The sequence below is a fragment of the Aotus nancymaae genome, unplaced genomic scaffold, assembly GCF_030222135.1.
Source record: "Aotus nancymaae isolate 86718 unplaced genomic scaffold, 86718_ANA_hifiasm-v0.15.2.pri h1tg000022l_1, whole genome shotgun sequence".
Taxonomy (NCBI): Eukaryota; Metazoa; Chordata; class Mammalia; order Primates; family Aotidae; genus Aotus; species Aotus nancymaae.
The window spans coordinates 22537524-22562845 of record NW_026988435.1 but is presented as its reverse complement, the minus strand read 5'-3'; the positions used below and the strand labels follow the sequence as shown (position 1 = coordinate 22562845).

General features: G+C 39.9%; 1 pseudogene; it reads right to left on the bottom strand.

Annotated features, from left to right (window-relative positions):
* Nucleotides 1-5674: 5674 nt before the first annotated feature.
* Nucleotides 5675-6598, bottom strand: LOC110568537 (mortality factor 4-like protein 1; annotated as a pseudogene).
* Between the last annotated feature and the right edge of the window lie 18724 nt (nucleotides 6599-25322).

The following is a 25322-nucleotide window of genomic DNA, read 5'->3' as shown; positions in this document are numbered from 1 at the left end:
GTTTTCCCTACATTGTCTTCTAATATTTTTTTAGTTTAAGTCTTTAATTCATCTTGAATTGCTTTTTGTATATGACAGGGGTCCTGTTTCACTATTCTGCATATGGCTAGCCAGTTTTCCCAGCATCATTTATTGAATAGGGAGTCTTTTTCCCTTAGCTTGTTTTTGTTGACTTTGTTGAAGATCAATTGGTTATAGGTATGCTACTTTTATTTCTGGCTTCTCTATTCTATTCCACTGGTCTATGTGTCTATTTTTGTATCAGTATCATGCTGGTTTTTGTAGCTTTGTAGTATAGTTTGAAGTTAGTTAATGTGATGCCTCCAGCTTTGTTCTTTTTGCTTAGGATTGCTTTGGCTATTTGGACTTTTTGTCGTTGTTGTTGTTGTTGTTTCATATAAATTTTAAGATTTTTCCCCAGTTCTGTGAAGCTTGATGTTGGCATTTTGATAGAAATTGCATTAAATGTGTAGATTGTTTTAAGCAGTATGGTCACTTTAATAATACTAATTCTTCTGATCCATTAAATAAGATGGTTTTCCATTTGTTTGTATCATCTACAATTTCTTTCATCAGTATTTTGTAGTTTTCCTTGTAGAAATATTTCACCTCCTCAGTTAAATATATTCCTAGATAATTAATTTTTTTGTAGCTATTGTAAATTACCTTCTTAATTTGGTTGTCTGCATGATCATTATTGGTATACAGAAATACTAGCGATTTTTACACATGGGTTTTGTATCCTGAAACCTTACTGATATGGTTTGGCTATGTCCCCACTCAAATCTCATCTTGAATTGTAGTTCCCATAATCCCCATGTGTTGTGGGAGGGAGTTGGTGAGAGGTACTTGAATCATGGGGGTGATTACCCCCATGTTGCTGTTCTTGTGATATTGAGTGAGTTCTCATGAGATCTGATGGTTTTATAAGAGGCTTTTCCCCTTTTTCTTGACACTTCTCCTTCTTGCCATCATGTGAAGAAGGACATGTTTGCTTCCCCTCTTGCCATGAGTGTAAGTTTCCTGAGGCCTCCACAGCCATGTTGAACTGTGAGTCAATTAAACCTCTTCCCTTTATAAATTACCCAGACTTGGGTAGTCCTTTACAGTAGCATGAAAATGGACTAATATATGCAAGACATATTGGTGGAGTCTTTTGGATGTTCTAGGTATAAGATCATATTGTCAGTGAACAGAAATAATTTGACTTCTTTTTTAATAAATGTCCTTTATTTTTTTTCTCTTGCCTTATCTGATGTCTCTATCTAAGGCTTCCAAGACTATGATGTATAGGAGAAATAAAAGTGGGCATACTTGTCTTGTTCCAATTCTTAGAAGGAATGCTTTCAACTTCTCCCCATTTAGTATAATGCTGGTTGTGGGTTTGTCATATACTCCCTTTATTATTTTGAAGTATACTCCTTCTATGTCTAGTGTGTCAAAGGTTTTTTTATTATGAAGGGATGTTAAATTTTATCAAATGCTTTTATTGCATCTATTGAGATGATTATATAGTTTTTATCCTTGATTCTGTTTATGTGATGAATTACATTTATTGATTTACGTATGTTGAACTGCCTTTGTACCCCTGGAGTAAAACTCATTTCATCATGGTGTATTATCTTTTTTATATACTGTTTTGTTGGGTTTGCTAGTATTTTGTTGAGGATTTTTGCATCTGTGTTCTTCAGGGATATTGGTCTGTAGGTTCTTTTGTTGTTGTGTTCTTGTCTGACTTTAGTATCAGGGTGATACTGACCTCATAGAATGCTAGGGAGTTGGGCCAGGCATGGTGGCTCACTTCTGTAATCCCAGAACTTTGGGAGGCCAAGGCAGGGGGATCACTTGAGGCCAGAAGTTCAAGACTAGCCTGGAAAACATGGCAAAACCCTGTCTCTTCCAAAAAACATTGCAAAAATTAGCCAGGCATGGTGGCACATACCTGTAATCCCAGTTACTTGGATAGCTGAAGCACAAGAATTGCTTGAACCCAGGAAGTGGAGGTTGCAGTGAGCCAAGATTGTACCACTGCACTCCAGCCTGGGCGACAGTGAGACTTTGTCTAAAAGACAAGAAAAAAAAATTAAAAAGAATGAGTTATGGAGAATTTCTTCCTCCTTGATTTTTTGAAACAGTTCCTGGAGGATTGGTACCAGTTATTTGTACATTTGGTAGAATTCGCCTGTGAATCCATTCAGTCCTGGACTTTCCGTATTGTCATTGGGAGGTTTTTACCACTATTGATCTCACTACTCATTAATGGTCTGTTCACAATTTCTATTTCTTCCTGGTTCAATCTTGAAAGGTTGTATGTTCCAGGAATTTCTCCATTTTCTTCAGATTTTCTAGTTTGTAAGCATATAGTTGTTCATAAGTCTCTGATGATCTTTCGTATTTCTGTGGTCTCAGTGGGTAATGTCTTCTTTTGTATTTCTTATTGTGTTTATTTGGATTTGCCCTCTTCTGTTCTTCTTTTCTAGTTAGTCTAGCTGGCGGTTTATCAATTTTATCTTTTCTAAGAACCACTTTTTTGTTTCATTGATGCTCTGGGTTTTGTTTTTGGTCTAAATTTCACTAGTTCTGTTCTGATCACTGTTATTTATTTTCTTCTGCTAGCTTTTGGTTTGGTTTGTTCTTGTTTTTCTAGTTTCTTGAGATATGACATTAGGTTGTTAATTTGTGATCTTCCTAATTTTGATGGAGGCATTTAATGCTATAAACTTCAATGGTCCCTAAATCTTATGATCGATGTCCTCATAAGGGGAGAGGGAGTTGGAGACACACACAGATACATATAAATGGAGATGGCCATGTGAAGTTGGAGGCAGAAATTGAAGTGATGTGTCTGTCTATAAGTCATGAATGCCAAGGACTGCCAGAAACTACCAGAAGCTAGGAGACAGGCACAGAGCAAATTCTTTCTCACATCCTTTAAAATGAACCAATCCTACTATCCCTTGGATTTCAGACTTCTAGTCTCTAGAACCATGAAAGAATAAATTTCTGTTGCCTTAAGCCACCCTTTTTGTGCTATTTTTGTAATGGTAGCCCTAGAAAACTCATAAAGGAATGCCGTTCCAATATCCAAAAAGCAATGCCAATAATTAGTTTAAAATTTTGATCTGAAACTAAGCAATTACTCTAGTAAAGGCTCTTAGCCAGAACCTGCTATGAATAGGATAAATATCCTTGATTATATCCCTCCCAACCATCATCCCCTAGAAAATATGGGTTTCCACATTTGTTGTTGAGGATAGTCTATGAGGCCAGACATGGTAGCTTACACCTATAATCCCAGCACTTTGGGAGGCTGAGGCGGGTGGATCACTTGAGATCAGGAGTTCAAGATAAGCCTGGCCAACATGGTGAAACCCCATCTCTACCAAAAATACAAAAATTAGCTGGATGTGGTGGCGTAAGCCTGTAGTCCCAGCTACTTGGGAGGCTGAGGCAGGAGCCTTGAATCTGAGAGGTGGAGGTTGCAGTGAGCTGAGATCATACCAGTGAACTCCAGCCTCAGTGACAGAGTAAGTCTCTGTCTCGAAAAAAAAAAAAAGAAAAGAAAAAAAGTCTATGATATCTCAGATGTCTCTTTGGCAATCTGAGAACTGAGAAAAGAAAGACATAAAATAAAGAGATGTTAAAAAGCAAACAAGATATGATAGAAAGCATTGAGAAAGTTGTTTTACCAGAGCACTCCAAATTCTGCTTCAAAGGGCACAGAAGCTTTTATTATGTTTGAGATTGGTGTGTTATTTGACCACCTGACTATTGTAGCTGCTCAGAAGTCTTTTAGGGATTTCCTCTAATTCAGTTATTACTTTTTACGAAGGTCTGGAAGATAACCTTTTAGGCCTTTTCTGGGATATAAACATCATTATCAATTGCCTGTAAGAATCTAAAGGTCATCCTAATTTATCATTGGCCAGTCTACCTCCCAGGTCAACCAAATTGTTACAATAGGCTTATCATCAGTGCTTTTCTCTACCCAGCACAGCCTCCAGTATAAATGAGCCTTGAGCCCAGAAAAGATTGACTGGAAACTTGAACTACCCAAGAATGAAGATGTTCATGTTCACTTCACTTGGGCTTTTGTGCATGATTCATAGCCCATTTCTCTCCAGAGCTGGTCAAGAGGAATTACACTAGGCTGGTCCTAAAGAGTTTTGTTCTTGAGCAGGACTATGCATTAATATGATCCATTACAGAGCAAGGAACAGCAAAGCTATTTTACATGCAGATAGTTTCAATTGACCAGTGCATCAGGAGTTCACATCAAGTACAGTTGTCCAAGATTTGAAACCATATCTTTTTATACAGAATACATGGGTGATGCTAAGGGATGCCAACTTAGTTCACTTAAGGTAGACAAACTCACTGAATGCAAGTATACCTGATAACTGATTATATTTTGAAACTTTATACAAAGCTCTCTTTGGGGATTCCTGGAACATACAGACTGGCAAACCAAATATAAGTGTCCATTCCCCCTCCTCTTGATCCTACCTCACCCACCAGCTGTGCAATTGGAAGTATTTTCACAACTCTAAGCCACATCAAACACGAATTCTCAAAGCAATACACAAAGATGAGTTTGTGCCTAGACAACTCTAGATCAGAAAGAAATACTCAAGAGGTCTCTGGCCAGACTTCCCTCACCTGCTGAATTCTCATCTCTGTCTTAGGCAACTCTTTCTTTTTTTTTATTTAAAGAAAAAATTTATTGAAGATCTGAAAAACAATTACTAAAAGCTTGACTTTGACTTTTCCAGAAAGCTACACGATGCATTGTGGGGTTTTTTTGTTTTGTTTTGTTTTGTTTTTAAGATGGAGTTTTGCTCGTTACCCAGGCTGGAGTGCAATGGCGTGATCTCGGCTCACTGCAACCTCCGTCTCCTGGGTTCAAGCAATTCTCCTGCCTCAGCCTCTGAGTAGCTGGGACTACAGGTATGCACCACCATGCCCAGATCATTTTTATATTTTTAGTAGAGACGGGGTTTCACCATGTTGACCAGGATGGTCTCGATCTCTTGACCTCATGATCCACCCGCCTTGGCCTCCCAAAGTTCTGGGATTATAGGTGTGAGCCACTGCACCTGGCCTTGCATTGTGTCTATCATGTTAAAATGTCCATTAGATGCAAATACAAAAACCATGAAACAAGCCACCATTCTTTAACAATTTGAGCAAAGATAAAAGCCTAAGTAGCAATATGGATGACTTGCAAAGTATGGGCTCTTTACTTTAAGCATCATTTAAAAAAAAAAAAGCACAAATGGATAAGTGTGTTCAGTTACATACACTGAATTGAAACTTTGGCACTAGAATCAGAGCATTTTGTCATATAGCATTAACATGTACTATAAAAGTACATAGTGTCAAAGGAATAGAACCACCAGCATTCAAAAGCAGCTTTGTCAACTGGACAATAAAACACTCTACAGCATGTCCCTCTGTTGTCCATCATTGATTACACTGACGGCAACTTTGAAATGAAAAAAAAAAAGTAAAAGAAAAAAGGAGCTATTAACCCTTTTATTTTCTCTGCTGAAAATCACAGAAAACAAACATCAATTGTTATACACTAACATCTTCAAAACATATTGTTTGTACAATAGACTAAGAACAAAAATGTGTTTATCGAGATCCAAATATAAGTGAGTGAGAGCACCTCTCAAACAGTTTTCCGGTAGTACTCAGGAGGAGCCACTTCATAATCGTGGCACTAAACAAAGTTGCAGAATTCTTTGCCAGGTACTTTAGAAAATCACGATGATAATTCAGTAATAAAGCAAGGCTCTTCTCATCTAGAAGTGTATAGGCCAACATTGCTCCAATTCATACAAATAATCTCTGTAGATGTGGCACTCAATACTCCCAGGAAATGGGTACCTCAGGGTGATCTGCAAGAATTTTGGCATACTGCCGTCTCTCAAATTTGTAGAGTAGGGTGCCCAAAATTACATTGAAGTATTCTTTTATCCCTGCCACAACTTCATTAACCACATACTCCTTTTTATCTGTGTTTCCACAGATAATTTACATAATCCTCAAGAAAGGAATACACATTCTTCTTGGCAGGAATATAAAAGAGCTGTTTTTGTCTGATAATTAGTTCCAGTCATCAACAAGCCATGATTTTAGCTTCAACTCTGTTCATGAATATTTCCTCATTTTCAACAGTAGGATCTACCCGGGCCCTTTTCTTCCAAGGAGGCTGAGGGATCTCACTGGTACTGCCACCATCTCCATTTCCAGGTGATTTCTGCTTGTTCTTTTTTGTTTTCACTTTTTCTATTGCAGACCAGATATCTTCTTTCCTGGGCAGCTCCTCTCATCTTCCCCTTTACATACTGCTCCTAATTGGCTTTTTGAAGTTCTCGCTGTTTCTGCAAATTGGGGTCCACATATTTGAGTACTCTGCTCTCTAGAACCCAATCATCTCAATTTTTATTCCAACCACTGTAATGTATAAAGTATTTCACTTGTTTGTCCCTTAAGGCAACCTTTACACACTTTGCTTCATAAAGAAGAGGCCCATGAAAGCACAGCACTCACTCTCCTGGAATTTAGGCTTTGGGTCCTTCCTCAGCGCCATTTATAAGCCAAGCCCTAACTAAATTATTGTGCTAATTGGCTCCCCTCTCCGGATTTAGACGTGAACCAAAACTTTCTTTACTCCTCTTCCCCTGGCAAAGGCAAAGGAAGATGAATATTTATATAAGGGAAACTTTATCAACAACAAAAAACTGAATAAAACAAAGTATAAAAGCATGAGTATATGTTCAGGTAACATATCCTGCCTGACATGGTTTGGCTTTGTCCCCACCAAAATCTTATCTTGAACTGTAACTCCCACAATTTCCATGTGTCATGGGAGGAACTCTGTGGGACGTGATTGGATTATAGTGATAGTGAGTGAGTCTCACAAGATCTGATGGTTTTAAAAACAGGAGTTTCCTGCTTGAGCTCTCTCTTTGCCTGCTGCCATCCAACGAAGATGTGACTTGCTCCGCCTTGCCTTTCACCATGATTATGAGGTCTCCCCAGCCATGTGGAACTGTAAATCCATTAAAACTCTTTTCTTCTTGTATAAATTACCCAGTCTTGGGTATATCTTTATCAGCAGCATGAAAATGAAATAATACAGTAAATTGATATCAGAGTAGGGTGCTGCTGAAAAGATACCTGAAAGTGTGGAAGCAACTTTGGAACTGGGTAACAGGCAGAGGTTGGAAGAAGTTTGGAGGGCTCAGAAAAAGATAGGAAAATGTGGGAAAGTTTGGAACTTCCTAGAGACTTCTTGTGCAGCCTTGCCCAAAATGCTAATAGTGATGTGGACAATAAAGTCCAGGCTGAGGTGGTCTCAGATGAAGATGAGGAACTTGTTGGGAACCAGAGCAAAGGTGGCTCTTGTTATGTGTTACCAAAGAGACTGGTGGTATTTTGTCCCTGCCCTAGAGATCTGTGGAACTTTGAACTTGAGAGAGATGATTTAAGGTATCTGGTGGAAGAAATTTCAAAGCAGAAAAGCATTCAAGAAGTGACTTGGGTGCTGTTAAAGGCCATCAGTTTTATACGAGAAGCAGAGCATAAAAGTTCAGGCCAGGCATGGTGGCTCACAACTGTAATCCCAACACTTTGGGAGGCTGAGGCGGGCAGATCACCTGATGTTAGGAGTTCAAGACCAGCCTGACCAACATGGAGAAACCCTGTCTCTACTAAACCTACAAAATTAGCCAGGGTAGTAATTCCAGCTACTCAGGAGGCTGAGGCAGGAGAGTTGCTTGAACCCAGGACTTGGAGGTTGCAGTGAGCTGAGATTGTGCCATTGTGCTCCAGCCTGGTCAACAAGAGCAAAAGAAAACTCTGTCTCAAAAAAAAAAAAAGTTCAAAAAGTTTGTAGGCTGACAATGCAATAGAAAACAAAATCCCATTTTCTGAGGAGAAATGCAACCATAAATTTGCATAAATAATAAGGAGCCAAATGTTAACCCCAAGGATCCCCATGCTGTGTGCAGCCTAGGGAACTTGGTGCCCTGTGTCCAAGTTGCTCCAGCCATGGTTGAAAGGGGCCAACATAGAGCTCAGGGCGTGGCTTCAGAGTGTGCAAGCTTCAAGCTTTGGCAGCTTCCATGTGGTACTGAGTCTGTGAGTCCACAGGAGTCAACAACTGAGTCTGAGAACCTTTGCCTATATTTCAGATTATATATGGAAACACCTGGATGTCCAGGCAGAAGTTTGCTGCAGGGGCTGGGGTTTCCTGGAGAATTTCTGCTAAGGCAGCACAGAAGGGAAATGTGGTGTGAGAGCTCCCATACGGAGTTTCTACTGGGGCACCACCTAGTGGAGCTGTGAAAAGAGGGCCACCTTCCTCCAGACTCCAGAATGGTAGATCCACTGACAGCTTACACTGTGCACATGGAAAAACCACAGACACCGAATGCCAGCCTGTGAAAGAAGCCAGGAGGGAGGCTGTACCCTGCAAATCCACAGAGGCAGAGCTGCCCAAGACCATGGGAATCCACCTCTTGCATGGACCTGGATGTGAGACATGAAGTCAAACAAGATCATTTTGGAGCTTTAAGGTTTGACTGCCCCGCTGAATTTCAGACTTGAGTGGAGCCTTTAGCCTCTTCATTTTAGCCAATTTCTCCCATTTGGAATCGGTGTATTTATCCCATGCCTGTACCCCCATTGTATCTAGGAAGTAACTAATTTTCTTTTGATTTTAAAGGCTCATAGCCAGAAAGGACTTGCTTTGTCTCAGATGAGGTGCTGAACCATGGACTTTTGAGTCAATGCTGAAATGAATTAAGACTTTGGGGACTGTTGGGAAGGCATAATTGGTTTTGAAATGTGAGGACATGAGATTTGGGAGGGGCCAGGGGCAGAATGATACAGTTTGGCTCTGTCCCCCTCCAATCTCATCTTGAATTGTAACCCCCACATTTGCCACATGTTGTGGCAGGAATCTGGTGAGAGGTGATTGAATTATGGGGGCAAGTCTTTCCTGCATTGTTCTTGTGATAGTGAATGAATCTCACCAGAGCTGATGGTTTTTAAAATGGGAGTTTCCCTGCACAAGCTCTCTCTTTGCCTGCAGCCATCCACATAAGATGTGACTTGCTCCTCCTTGCCTTCCACCATGATTGTGAGGCCTCCCCAGCCATGTGGAACTGTAAGTACATTAAACCATTTTTTCTGTATAAATTACCCAGGCTCAGGTATGTCTTTATCAGCAGCATGAAAACAGACTAATACACTGCCCATTGGACTATGGTTTGGTGAGCAGACTAATGCTAATACCCAGGAGGTAGTTGTCACTCATTTGACTAGCATACAGTGTGGCTGGTGCCCTGACCTCCTCTTTCTTTAGCTGGGGAGACTGAGGTCAGTCTCCTCACCCCTCAGGACTTGCCACTGAATCCATGCTAACTATGATTAGATTAGACTCATGCAGGCTCACTAAAGCAAGGTTTTCATATGGATTGGAGTGAACAAAGGAGAGGAGTAAGTAACTGAAGACTTTAATCTCTGCTCTGATAAGAAGTTTTGAGTGTCATCAAGTCAGTTAAGGGAGTGGTACGAATTTTGAAGAGTTAGAAGCAAACCCTGGAAATTGGCTGCCTATATATCTTCCTTCTTGTTCTCTTGATAGGTGCCTGGGGCTGTGCAGCCTGTCTCCTTCCTTGTCTATTTAGTTCTGGAGTGAGAGGAGAAAAGAAGGGAGAGCTTCAATGGCTCATACTTGCTCAGTAGGCAGTGAGAGCTTGGGTCCCAGGCCCTGAGATAATCTGGGCTTTTTCTTTGGAGAACTCCAAGTGACCAGAGATTCTTTAGCGAGGAGTGATGGTCATGATTTGAAAAAGGTACCTGCACACATATGTTTGTAGCAGCACAATTCACAATTGCAAAATTGTGAAACCAACCCAAATGCCCATCAATCAACAAGTGACTAAAGAAACTGGTATATAAATACAATGGAATACTCTTCAGCCATGAAAAGGAGTGAATTAACAGTATTTGCAGTGACCTGGATGAAACTGGAGACTATTATTCTAAGTGAAGTAACCCAGGAATGGAAAACCAAACATCATATGTTCTCACTGATATGTGGGAGCTAAGCTATGAGGACACAAAGGCATAAGAATAATACAATGGATTTTGGCGACTTGGGAGGAAGGGTGGGAGGGTGATGAGGGATAAAGACTACAAATATGGTGCAATGTATACTGCTCAGGTGATGAGTGCACCAAAATCTCACAAATCACCACTAAAGAACTTACTCATGTAACCAAATACCACCTGTACCCCAATAACTTATGGGGAAAAAAGGGACACCTTGCCATTGGCAACAATATGGAGAATATCATGCTAAGTGAAATAAGCCATGAGGATGAAGGTTTAGAGGAGGGCGAGGGTGGAAAAACTACCTGTTGGGTACTATGCTCATTTCCTGGGTAATAAAATAATCTGTACACCAAACCCTCATGACACACAGTTTACCCATGTAACAAACCTGCACATGTGCCCCCTAAACCTAAAGTCAAAGTTGGAAAAGCAGAAAAAAAAAATAAGCCAGACACAGAAAGGCAAATATTGCATGATCTCATTTATTTTGTGAAATCTTAAAAAAAAAAAAAAAGGCAAATACATATGATAGAAAATAAAACAATGGTTACTATGGATAGGAAGTGGAGGATGGAGGGTGAGAAAGAAAACAGGTAAAGGTAGGTCAAAGGATACAAAGTGGCAGACAGAGGATAAGCAAGCCTAGAGATCTAATATAAAATATGAGGACAATATTTAATAATATTGTATTGTATTCAAGATTCTTGCTAAATTAATGGATTTTAGCTACTTTTCTCAAGAAAAACAAAACACATTTTAAAAAACAGGTTACTAAGTGAGATAATGAATATGTTAATTTGCTTTACTATATTATTTTGCCATCTGTGTGTATCTTATCATGTTGTCTACCTTTAATATATACAATAAAAATTATTTTTAATAATCAACAAACTTCTGTCTGGTTTCAGCCTGTCAGCTCAATTATCTATGTTGGGGAGGGGATGTGAATCTGCAGGGAACTGAGAATATAAAGATAACAAGAGTGTAGCAAAGACAAATCATGTTAGCTACCTCCTATCTATTTTCTGTACACAGTGTCCATGAAAGTTTAAGAACAATAGCAGCAAGAAGGAAGTAAAAGGGTGAAGGAGAAAGAGGGGGAGGGGAAAAAAGAGAGAAGGAAGGGGAGGAGGAGAAGGGAGAAGGAAGAAAGATAAAATGGAGGGATGTAAAAGAGGATGAGGTGAGTGATGAGAAAAGTTATGAGGTTTTGAGAGTACATGCTGAACCCCTGCCTGGCTTTCCCAGCCCCTGGATCTCCTGCTCTCTGCATCTGAAGTCTCTGAAGATTATCTCCCACTGCAAGCTCTAGCTTAATGCCATTTCATAGTCAGAGAAAGGAGGTTACTTAATCATAGCCTCCTTGCTGATACATCTCAGAATTAACTCAAACTGCTACAACAGAGCCTGGTGGCAAAGTAACTCCACAGTTGCTGACTGTTTAAGATTCTTTGGCTACTAAACCACCCTGCACTTGGTATGATTTGTTTTTCTACCAAATATTTTAATCCAGTTGCCAGCTTTTTCCTGACTATCAATCATTTCTGACCTGCTATTTTCCTAGTACTCCAGCTCCTTTTTCTAAACTTGCCATCTCCATCTCCTTCCCAAGAACTAGAGTCTCCATCCATGCTCCATCCAATTCTCATCCTGTTTCTGTCATCTATCCTGCTGTGTTGGTCTCAAAAATACAAATGAAATCTTCAACAAAATACTAATAAACCATTTTCAACAGCACAGCACATTGAAAGAATCACACACCATGGCCAAGTGGGAGTTATTTCTAGGATGAAAGGATGGTTCAACATATTAAAATCAATCAATGTGACCACTACCTTATCAGAATAAGTGGAAAAAAATGACATAATCATCTTAATTGATTCAGAGGAAAACCTTCAACAAAATTCAAAACTGTGACAAAAACACTTAATAAACTAGGAATATAAGAAAATTACCTCAACTTTATAAAAGCCATATATAAAAAGCTCTCAGCTAACATCATTCTCAATGGTGAAAAGCTGAAAGGTTTTTTTTTTTTTATAAGATTTGGAGCAAGGTAAGGATGACCACTATCACTTCTATTTGACATAGTTCTACAAGTCTTAGCCAGAACAATTGAGAAAAAGAAATAAAAGGCATTCAAACTGGAAATGTAGAATGATCTCTTTCAGAAGATGTTACGATCCTATATGTAGAAAACATTAAAGACTAAAAATAACTGTTAGAAATAATAAATGAATTGGGCAAAGTTGATTATACAAAATCAACACACACACAAAAATCAGCTATACCACTATATAATAACAATAAAGAATATGAAAAGGAAATTTGGAAAATCATCCTATTTATAATAGCAACATCACTTCTTGGTCTTTTGTCTAAGATCAAGTATATAATAGCATCAAAAAATAAAATAAAATAAAATCCTAAGGAATAAATTTAACCAAGGAGGCAAAAGACTTGTACACTGAAAACTACAAAATACTGCTGAAAAGAATTAAAAGGACACAAATAAAAAAAATCTTCTGTTCATGGACTGGAAGACAATATTGTCAAAATGTCTATACTACCTACAGATATCTACAGATTCGATGCAATCTCTATCAAAATCCCAATGGCATTTTTTTAACAAATAGAAAAAAATCCTAAAATTTATATGGAATCTCAAAGAACTCTGAGTAGCTGAAACAATCCTGAAAAAAACAAACAACAAAAAAAGCTTACGGCCTCACACTTTATAATTTCAAAATATATTACAAAGCCACATTAAAAATAGTATAATTCTGGCGTAAAGACAGGCATATATATATATATATATATATATATATATATATATATATATATATATGGAAGAGAATAGAGAGCCCAAAAATACTCTCACATGTATGGTCGAATGACCTTCGACAAGGGCACCAAGACACAATGGGGAAAGTGTAGTCTCTTCAACAAATGGTATTGGGAAACCGAGATATCCAATCAGAAAAGAAAAAAGTTGGATACCCTACACCATATATAAAAATAAACTCAAAGTGGATTAACCACCTAACCATAAAATCTGAAACTATAAAACTACTAACTATGAGAAAACATAGGGCCCAGCACTGTGGTGCATGCCTGTAGTCCTAGCTACTCAGGAGGCTGAGATGAGAGGATCGCTTGAGCCCAGGAGTTCTGGGCTGTAGTGCGCTATGCCAATCGGGTGTCCGCACTAAGTTCAGCATCAATATGGTGACTTCCCGGGAGCGGAGGACCACCAGGTTGCCTAAGGAGGGGTGAACTGGCCCAGGTCAGAAACGGAGCAGGTCAAAACTCCCATGCTGATCAGTAGTGGGATCATGCCTGTGAATAGCCACTGCACTCCAGCCTGGGCAACATAGTGAGACCCTGTCTCTAAAAAAAAGAAAAAAAAATTATAAAAACATAGGGCAGAAGCTTTGTGATAATGACCTGATAACCCCAGGTGATAAAAGCAAAAATAGACAAATGGACTACATAAAATTTTAAAACCCTTGAGCAGGAAAGGAAACAGCCAGTAAAGTAAAAACGCATCCTAAAAAATGGGAGAAAATATTTGCAAATGATATATCTGATAAGGGGTTAATATCTAGAATATATAAAGAACTCCTACAACTCAACATCAAAAAAAAACCGAAAACTTGATTTACAAGTGACCAAAGGACTTGAACAAACATTTCTCCAGAGAAGATATACAAAGGGTCAACAAGCAAATGAAAAGGTGCTCAATGTCACTAATCATTAGAGAAATGCAAATCAAAATTACAATGAGATCACCTTCTAACTATTAGAATGGCCATTATCCAGAAAGTAAAGAAAAGAAATGCTGGTGAGAATGTGGAGAAATTGGAAACCCTGTGCACCATTGGTGGAAATGTAAAATGCTGCAGCTACTATGGAAAACAGTATAGAGATTTCTCAAAACATTGAAAGTAGAATTACTATGTAATTCAGCAATCCCATCCCTGAGTATTTACCCAAAACAATTGAAAACAGGATCTGGAAAAGAATATGCACACTCATATTAATTGCAATAATATTCACAATAGACAAGAGATGGGAGCAAATAACCTAAATGTCCATTGACAGATAAATGTGGTATATACATACAGCGGAGTATTATTCAGTTTTTAAAGAGAAGGAAATCTTGTCATACACTAGAAATGCATGAACCTTAAGGACATTATGCTAAGTGAAATAAGCCAGTCACAATAAAAGACAAATACTGCATGATTCCATGTATATAAGATATCTAAAGTAGTCAGACTCATAGAAACAGAAAGTTAATATGATCACCAGGGGCTGGAGGGAGGGGGAGATATGTAGTCATTGCTCAATGGGTTATAGGGTTTCGGTTTTGCAAGATGAAAAGGTTCTAGAGATCTGCTGTACAACAACATGCATATAGTTAACACTACTGTACTGTACACTTAAAAATAGTTAAGATTATATGGAAAACAGCTCAAATGTCCATCAACAAATGAATGGATAAACAAATATGGGTATATTATTCAGCCATAAAAAGGAATCAGTTCTGATACATGCAGCAATAAGGATAAACCTTGAAACATTATTCAAAGTGAAGGAAACCAGACATAATAGGTCATATAGTATGTGACTCCATTTATAGTAAATAACAGAATAGGTAAGTCTATAAGGACAGTGGCTTCTAGGAGCTGAAGTAGTAACTCCTTATTCTCCCCTTAATAGATATGGGTTTTTCTTTGAGGATGAGAATAATGTGTGGGGTGGGGTTTTTTTGGTTTTTGGTTTTAGAGACAGGGGTCTCATTCTGTTATCTAGGCTGGAGTGCAGTGGTGCAATCATAGCTCACTGCAGCCTCTAAATCCTGCTGCCTCAGCCTCCTGAGTAGCTAGAACTACAGGCGTGTGCCACCACAGCTAACTAATGATGAATATATTTTAGCACTGAATACATGTGGCAGTTGCACAGCATTGTGAATGTACTGTAAACTACAAAGTATCTGAAATAGTCTCAATCAATTTAGACGTTTATTTTGCCAAGGTTAAGGACATGCCCATGACGTGCCTCAGGACAAGGTTAAGGACATGCCTGTGACATGCCTCTCCTAAGGACAGCCTCAGGAGATCCTGATGACATGTGCCCAAGGAGGTTGGACTATAACTTGGTTTTATACATTTTAGGGAAGCATAAGATATCAATCAACATATGTAAGATGTACAATGACTGTTCAAAAAGGCAGTACAACTGGAAGTGGTAGTTCCTGGTGGGGAGGGATTCCAGGTCATAGGCAGATTCAAAGATTTTCTGATTAGCAATTGTTTATTATCTAAAGACCTGGAATCAATCTAAAGGAATTTCTGGATTATGATAAAGGGTTGTGGAGACCAAGGTTTTAATCATGCAAGTGAAGCCTTCAAGTAGCAGGCTTCAGAGAGAATAGATTGTAACTGTTTCTTATCCAACTTGGAGAGTCTGTGCTACAGAAAATCAAATACTGCATATTCTCACTTATAAGTGGGAGCTGAATGATGAGAACACATGGACACATGGAAGGAACAACACACACTGGGGCCTGTTGGAAGGTGAGGGGAGAGGGGAGGGAGAACATCAGGAAGAATAGGTAAAGGATACTGGGCTTAACCCATTTATGCCTGAGATTGAAATTTTTTGAATTTTTGCAATGAGACCTTGGCAATGACCTTGAGTGGTATAATATAAATAACTCCCACATGCTTAGTGTTCCAATAATGGAACACTAGGCAAATACCTAGGTGATGGGATGATCTGTGCAGCTAATCACCATGGCACACATTTAACTATGTAACAAATTTGCACATCCTACACATGTACCCCTGAACTTAAAATAAAAGTTGTACATAAAAAAAAAGAATCTTTGCTTGCTAATGGTCTATCAATTTTATTTATCTTCTCAAAGAACCAGTTATCTGTTTCCTTTTTCTTTTGTATTGTTTGTTTGTTTCAATTTCATTTAGTTCTGCTCTGATCTTGGTTATTTCCTTTCTTCTGCTGGGTTTGGGTTTGGTTTGTTCTTGTTTCTCTAGTTCCTTGAGGTGTGACCTTAGATTGTCTGTTTGTGTTCCTTCAGACTTTTTGATGTAGGCGTTGAGGGCTATGAAGTTTCCTCTTAGCACTGCCTTTGCTGTGTCCCAGAGGTTTTGATAGTTTGTGTCACTACTGCCCTACAGTTTGAAGAATTTTCCAATGTCCATCTTGCTTTCATTTTTGACCCAATGATCATTCAGGAACAGGTTAATTTCCATTTATTTGCATGGTTTTGAAGACGGCTCCTTTTGAAGTTGATTTCCAGTTTTATTCAACTGTGGTATGAGAGAGTGTTTGATATAATTTCAGTTTTCTTAAATTTATTGGGGCTCATTTTATGGCCTATTATATGGTTTATCTTGGAGAAAGTTCCATGTGCTGTTGAATAAAATGTATATTCTGTGGTTGTTGGGTAGAATGTTCTCTATATATCTGCCAAGTCCATTTGTTCCAGGGTATAGTTGAAATCAACTGTTTCTTTGTTGACTTTCTGTCTTGATGACCTGTCTAGTGCTGTCAGTGGAGCACTGAAGTCCCCCACTATTATTGTGTTGCTACCTATCTCATTTCTTAGGTCTATTATTAATTGTTTTGTAAATTAGGGACCTCCAGAGTTGGGTGCATATGTATTTAGGATTGTAATATTTTCCTGTTGGACAAGACCTTTTATCATTATATAATGTCCCTTTTTGTCTTTTTTAACTGCTGTTGTTTTAAAGTTTGTTTTGTCTGGTATAAGAATAGCTACTCCTGCTAACTTTTGGTGCCCATTTGCATGAAATGTCTTTTCTTTTTAATTTTTTTTTTTTTTTTGAGACAAAGTCTCACTCTGTCACCTAGGCTGGAGTGCAGTGGTGTGATCCCAACTCACTGCAACCTCTGTCTCCTGGGTTTAAGCAATTCTGCTGCCTCAGCCTCCCAAGTAGCTGTGGGATTACAGGTGACTGCCACCATGCCCAGCTAGTTTTTGTATTTTTAGTAGAGATGGTATTTAACCATGTTGGCAAGGCTGGTCTCGAATTCCTGACCTTGTAATCTGCCCATCCATCTGCCTCGGGCTTTGGACGGGTGGATCACAAGGTGCTGGGATTATAGGCATGAGCCACCGTGCCCAGCTGCATGGAATATCTTTTTCCATCCATTTGGAACGTCTTTTTCCATCCCTTTAAGTTTCTGTGAGTCCTATGTGTTAGGTGAGTCTCTTGAAGAGAGCAGATGTTTGGTTGGTGAGTTCTTATTTATTCTGCAATTCTGTATTTTTTAAGTAGAGCATTTAGGCCATTTATATTCAACATTAATATTGAGATATGAAGTACCATTCCATTCATCATACTATTTGTTGTCTGTATACCTTTGTTTTTTTAGTTTTTGGGTTTTTTAAATTGTATTTTTGTCTTATAGGTCCTGTGAAATTTATGCTTTAAAAGGGTTCTGTCTTGACTGCACATCAAGAGGTCCCTGGTTCATACCCAAGTGCCCACTCCAAAAAATAAATAAATAAATAAATAAATAATAAAATAAAATAAATAAATAAAGCATTCTGTTTTCATGTGATTCCAAGATTTGTTTCGGGACTTAGAGCTGCTTTTAGCGGTTCTTATAGTGCTGGCCTGGTAGTGGTGATTATTTGTTTGTCTGAAAAAGACCTTATCTTTCCTTCATTTATGAAGCTTAGTTTCGCTGGATACAAAATTCTTGGCTGATAATTGTTTTGTTTGAGGAGGCTGAAGACAGGTCCCCAGTGCATTCTAGCTTGTAGGGTTTCTGCTGAGAAATCTGCTGTTAATCTGATAGGTTTTCCTTTATAGGTTACCTGGCACTTTTGACTCACAGTTCTTAAGATTCTTTCTTTCATCTTAACTTTTAGCTAATGTGCCTAGGCAATAATCTTTGTGCAATGAATTTCCCAGGTGTTCTTTGAGCTTCTTGTATTTGGATGTCTAGGTCTCTAGCAAGGCTAGGAAAGTTTTCCTCAATTATTCTCCCAAATATGTTTTCCAACTTTTAGATTTCTCTTCTTCAGGAACACCAATTGTTCTTAGGCTTGGCCATTTAACATAAACCCAGACTTCATGAAGGCTTTGTTCATTTCTTCTTATTCTTTCTTCTTTGTCTTTGTTGGATTGTTTTAATTCAAAGACCTTGTCTTCCAGCTCTGAATTTCTTTCTTCTGCTTGTTCAATTCTGTTGCTGAGACTTTCCAGAACATTTAGCATTTCTACAAATGTGTCCATTGTTTCCTGAAGTTTTGATGGTATTTTTTATTTATGCTATCTATTTCATTGACTATTTCTCCCATCACTTCTCGTATAATTTTTTTTTAATTTCCTTAGACTGGGCTTCACCTTTCTCTGGTGCCTCCCTGATTAGCTTAAGAACTAACCTCCTAATTCTTTTTCAGGTAAATCAGGGATTTCTCCTTGGTTTGAATCCATTGCTACTGAGCTAGTATGATTTTCTCTGGGTATTGAAGAACCTTGTTTTGTCATATTGCCAGAGTTGGTTTTCTGGTTTGTTTTGAGTAGGCTCTGTCAGAGGGAAGGTCTGGGGCTGAAGGCTGTTGTTCAGATTCTTTTGTCCCATGGGTTGTTCCTATGATGCAGTACTCTTCCACTTTTCCTAGGGATGAGGCTTCCAGAAAGCCCAGCTATAAAGATTGTTAACTCTCTTCTGGATCTAGTCACCCAGCAAGTCTACCAGACTCTGAGATGGTACTGGGGGTTGTCTGCACAGAGTTCTCTGATATGAACTGTCTGTGAGTCTCTCTGCCATGGATATCAGCATCTGCTCTGGCAGAAGTGGCAGGGGGTAAAATGGACTCTGTGAGGGTCCTTGGCTTTGGTTGCTTAATGCACTAATTTTGGGCTGGTTGTCTCTCCTGCTGGAAGGTGGTGCTTTCAGGAAAGCATCAGCTGTAGTAGCATGGGGAAGAACAGGTGGTGGGGTATTGTTATGTCTCTTCTGGATCTAGCCTCCCAGCAAGTCTACCAGGCTCTGAGCTGGTATTGGGGGTTGTCTGCATAGAGATCTCATGGGAACTGTCTGTGAGTCTCTCTGCCATGGATACCAGCATCTGCTCTGGTGGAGGTGGCAGGGGGGTAAAATGGGCTCTGTGAGGGTCCTTGGCTTTGATTGCTTAATGCACTATTTTGGGGCTGCTTGTCCTCCTGCTGGAAGGTGGTACTTTCAAGAAAGCATCAGCTGTAGTACCATGGGGAAGAACAGGTGGTGGGGGCTCCCCAGAACTCCCAAGAGTATATGCCCTTTGTCTTCAGTTACTAGGGTGGGTAAGGAAGGACCATCATGTGGGGGCAGAACTAGGCATGTCTGACCTCAGACTCTCCTTGGGTGAGCCTTACTGTGGCTGCTGTGGGGAATGAGGTTGAGATTCCCTGGTCAATGGAGTTATGTTCCTAGGAGGATAATGGCTGCCCCTACTGTGCCATGCAGGTTGTCAGAAAAGTGAGGGGAAGCCAGCAGTCATAGGCCTCACGCAGCTCCATTGCAACCCAAAGGGCCAGTCTCATTCTCACTGTGCCCCCAGCAACAGCACCAAGTCTGTTTCCAGGCAGTGGGTGAGCAGGTTTCAGAATTTGTCCTAGGCTACCCACTTTCCAGCTGTGAAAGCAATTAGGGCTTTCATTCTTCACCTGCCTGCGGAGTCTGACCACTGGATTCACACCCTCCCCTGAGTTCTGGCCAGGAGGCTTCTCAATCAGTTCAAATTGTTAACAAAGTTCAGCTGGAGATTTTCTTCTCCCTGTGGCCTTTTCCCAGTGCCTCTGGCTGCCTTCCCCAAGGACCCCTGTAAGGCAGGACAGAAGTGGCTTGCTAGGGGACCCAGCGAGCCCACAGGGCTTTTCCTGCTGCTTCCTCTACCCCTGTATTTCACTCAGCTCTCTAAATTGACTCAGTTCCAGGTAAGGTTAGAATCTTCTCCCATAATCTATGCCTTCAGGTTCCCCTGTGGGGGAGGGTGTCTTCTTGGGCGAATGATCTCCCTTTCCCACTTCCACAGTTTGGGCACTGATAGTGTTTGGGGTGTCTCCTAAGTCCTGCAGGAGCAATCTGTTTCCTTCAGAGAGTCTGTGGTTCTCCTGGTTTTCCTAATGTATTCCTGCAGTCATTCTGGAGCAAAAGTTCACAATGCAAGCCTCCACATGCTGCTCTGTCTGTCTGAGTGGGAGCTGCAATCTAGTTCTGGTCCCAACTGCCATGATCCCTGGATTATACATTTTAAATAAGTCTGGTCTATCAGTCTTAAGGTCTGTGTTGATGTTAATGGTAATGAGGCATGTCCAACTCCTCCTTCCCATCATGGCCTGAACTCGCTTTTCAGTTTAACTTTGGAATATCCCTGGCCTACAGGAGGGTTCATTCAGATGGTTGGGGGTGCTTAGAATTTTATTTTTGGTTTACAGTACTAAATTCCACCAAATTATTCACTTTAAAATGGTGATTTTTATTTATTTTATTTATTTTGTAAAGACCTTCCTCTGCCCTTAAAAAACGGTAATTTTTGTTACATAAATTTTACCTCAGTAGAAAATTAAAATGTTTACCTCAGTAAAAAGTTAAAATGTGTGTGTGTATTTGCTGTGGCCTATAAATAGCTCCAAGTCTCTCCCACCCTAAAAAAAAAATCCCTTGACCTTGTACTACTCACTATAATTCGTCTCCTTTCATTCTATGCCAACTTTCTCAGCACACCACATACACACACACACACACACACACACACACACACACACACACACCACACATATACACATTCTGTGTTAGCCAGTTCTCACATTGCTATGAAGAAAGACCTAAGACTGGGTAATTTATAAAGAAAAGAAGTTTAATTGGCTCATGGTTCCACAGGCTGTATAGGAAGTAGGATGCTGGCATGCGCTTCTGGGGAGGCCTCAGGGAGCTTTTACTCATGGCAGAAGGTAAATGGAGAGTGAGACACCTAACATGGCAGGAGCAGGATTAATAGGGTCAGGGGAGGTGCTGCATACTTTTAAACAACCAGATCTCACAATATGTCACTCACTCACTATCATGAGAACGGCACCAAGAAGATGATGATAAGCATTCACGAAGAATCACCAACATGATCCAATCACCTCCCACTAGGCCCCACTTCCAACATTGGGGATTACAACTGAACATGAGCTATGGGCAGGGACACAGATCTAAACCATATCACATACATACATATATCTACATACATATGCACACACACACGCACACACACACACACGTGCCCTCAGACTGGCAACCTTTTACTATCTAGATTGAATAAAACAATTAGGACCATCTACAATATATTCCCTCAGTTTTTAATGTCATCATCTTGCCCTCAAGCATGTGGACATCTACACTTTTACTTGCCTCATTTCATCCTAAGAGAATAAAGTATACTTTCTATTTCAAGATAACTGCTCCAAATCCCTTCATTTTTTCTTCTAAGTTCTCACTCCTTCAAATTTCATTTTCTCTTGAATATTTCATCTTTGTTCTATTGATTTTTTCTCTTTAGCCTATAAATAGTCCCAAGTCTCTCCCACCCTAAAATAATCTCACTGACCTTGTACTACTCACTGTAATTTGTCTCCTTTCATTCTCTGCCAACTTTCTCAGAAAGCAGTCAACATTCACTTTCTGCTTCAATTTGCCTCCTGAAGGTCACCAATGCCTCCATATTATGAAGTCTAATGGACATATTTAAGTCTTTATTGTAAAAACTATTTGTGATACTGTGAAATATATATTTGATCTTCCACCCATTTCCTGGCATACAACTCTTAAAATCCTTAGACTCTCCAAAGTGATGTCTTTTTGTATGCTAATATTGACTGATGGCTGGCAGCCTCTATGTAGCTTCAGGATGGGAGCTGGTCATGGAAAAACCAAGGCATGATTAGAGGGTTAGGAATTTTTACTCTACCTCTGGGAGGGAGAGTGGCTAAAAGTTGAGTTTATCACTAACGGTCAATGATTTAATCAATCATGTCTACGTAATGAAGCTTCCATAAAAACTCAAAAGGACTGGGTTTGGAAAGCCTCCAGGTAACTGAACACTTGGGGGTTCCTGGAAGGTAATTGCCTGGGAAGGACATGGAACCTCCACATACCTTCCCCCACACTTTTCTCTATGCATTTTTTCATCTGTATCCTTTGTAACATCCTTTATTTATTAATTTTTTTGACAATCTCACTCTTTTGTCACCCAGGCTGGAGTGCAGTGGTGCAATCTCAGGCACAGCAACCTCCACCTCCTGGGTACAAGCAATTCTCCCTACCTCAGCCTCCCAAGTAGCTGGGACTACAGGTGTGCACCAACATACCCAGCTAATTTTTGTATTTTTAGTAGAGATGGGGTTTCACATATTGGCCAGGCTTGTCTCATACTCCTGACTTCAGGTGACCCACCACCTTGGCCTCCCAAAGTGCTAGGATTACAAGCATGAGCCACTGCACCCAGCCATAAATATATTTCTTAAATAATTCTATAATATCCTTTATAATGAACCAGTAAACTGTTTCCCTGAGTTCTGTGAATAAATCAAACCCAAGGGGAAGTTAGGTGATATATAAAAACGTTTGAGAACTAAGCTCTGATTTTTTTTTTAATCTTGACCAAATTCCTATCTAAGGGGTATGGGGAATCATGCCCTACAAACCATAAATTCTCATTAAATGGGTTTTATTTAACCCTATATATTGTGACTCACTTTCCAACCTGACTCTGACCTGGCATAACATTATGAAACAAGAAAGAAAATAAAAATATTTTACCCCAAAACATATTTCTTTCCCATATCTTGAAATGGCCCTACAAAGCTGTCCTTTATGGGGGAATATTTGCATCTGTAAATAATCTCTATTAACATAGCTAGGTATTTTTCTTCTGAGCCCTCCCAATCCTAAAGAGATTAACTAAAATTCTAGCACCTTTGAATAAGCTGGCCGGGTGTGGTGGCTCATGCCTGTAATCCCAGCACTTTGGGAGGCCACGATTACCTAAGGTCAGGACTTCGAGACTAGTCTGACCAACATGGTGAAACCCTTGTCTCAAATAAATAAATAAATAAATATCTGAATAGGAAACATTGGTCATCTATTGTCTCCAGGGGCAGCCATGATAAGAATTCAAAAGAACCTTGGTCTTCTAATCTTTTATCTTAAACTGAGCACTTCCTTTCTATGGATCCAAGGTCTTTAGACAAACTGAACAAATTGTCAACCAGAAAATGTGTTTCATTTACCTAAAGTCTGGCAGTTCCCACTTTGAGTTATCATGCCTTTCTGGACCAAACCAATGTATTTCTTAAATGTATTTGATTGATGTCTCATGCCTCCCTAAAATGTATAAAACCAAACTGCACCTTGACCACCTTGGGCACATGTTCTCAGAACCTCCTGAGGGCCGTGTCATGGGCCATTGTCACTTAAATTTAACTCAGAATAAATCCCTTCAAATATTTTACAGAGTTGGAATGTTCATTGACACATTTTAGTTAAATCACATTATACTACACACATTAGTATAATGTGATTTAACATGTCTCAAAATAGAGTCACTTGTGACAGGTGGGAGTCCAGAGTGAAATTGGAAATTGCTGACCCCTCAAAATGATAAGCATATATATGGTGAACTGAGGTGATAAGATAACACCTCCTTGGCCAGGCCCCCCACAAGACGCAACAAGAAAGTGAAGCCAAAAAGCAGGTGATATTGACCATGGACATACCTGAGGAGAGACACAAAAACAGCAAAGAAACTGACCATGGCCAAGATGCCTACGGAAGCTCTGCCTGTGAGAATTCCTAGGTCTCTTCTCCATTGGCAGTGGGCACCAGAAGCTGTGGGAAGAAAAGCAGCAGCCCCACCCACTCTGCTGGTTGGCATTTCCAGGGACATCCAGACCTGTACTAGTCATCCCTTGGCATGCCAGTCCCCTCTCTCTCTTATTGCTCCCTGTGTGTGTGTTGAATATATTTGCACAATTGTTGATGTGTAAAAGCCTCACAATAAACTGTGAATTCAAAAGCATTTAATTGGCCACGGAGTCATCCTAAAACCTCCCAGCCCCCAAGTCAGAGTTAGCACAACTAGGCTGATTGTAACCCAACACAATATTGTAGGAACTCTGGTTTATAGGTAATTAGTCAGAAGCCCTGGTAGAACAACCAGGGGCTTGGGATTGACACTGGAAATGAGGGCAGTCTTATGGGACTGAGCTCTCAACCTGTGGCATCTGATACTACCTCCAGGTACATATTGTCAGAATTGAACTGAATTGGAGACATCCAGCAGGTGTCCACTGGAGAACTGATTGCTTGCTTGTTGTGTAAAGGAAAACTGCACCCACATTTGCTCATAGAATGTGGTTTTCTGTGTTGATTGTTGCTGAATGTCTAGAGACAGTCCTTTGCTTTTTTTTTTCCCACAGACAATTCCTTTGATTTGTTTCCACTTCTCCTTTGTTGGTAATGTTACCTCCATCCCCTCTTGAAATATTGGTCTTCCAAAGATACCATCCTCAACCCACTCATGCTTCACACTCTGTAATTTTAGCCACTCTTGTTGTTCTAACAACCACCTATAGGATGATGAGCCTCTAATCTATACCCTTGAACAAGGTGTTTCCCCAAAACTTCAGACACATATATCCAATTCCTCCCTTAACATTTCCACCCGCAGCAAGGCACAGTGGCTCACGCCTGTATTCCCAACACTTGAGGAGGCCAAGGTGGATGACTTGAGCTCAGGAGTTTGAGACCAATCTGGGCAACATACTGAGACCCCACCATCTCTACAAAAATCAACAACAAAAAAATCAGCTGGGCTTAGTAGCACACACCTGTAGTCCCAGCTACTCAGGAGGCCAAGGTGGGAAGATTACTTGAGGCTGCAGTGAGCCATGATCATACCACTGTGCTCCAGCCTGGGCAACAGAGTGAGACACTATCTCAAGAAACAAAAAACACATTTAGGCCAGGCACAGTGGCTCACACCTGTAATCCCAGAAATTTGGGAGGCTGAGGTGGGAGGATCACCTGAGGTTGGGAGTGGAGACTGTTAGGGACGAGCTGTGCTGTCTCAGAAACCCCCCTCCATGCAGGCTGAC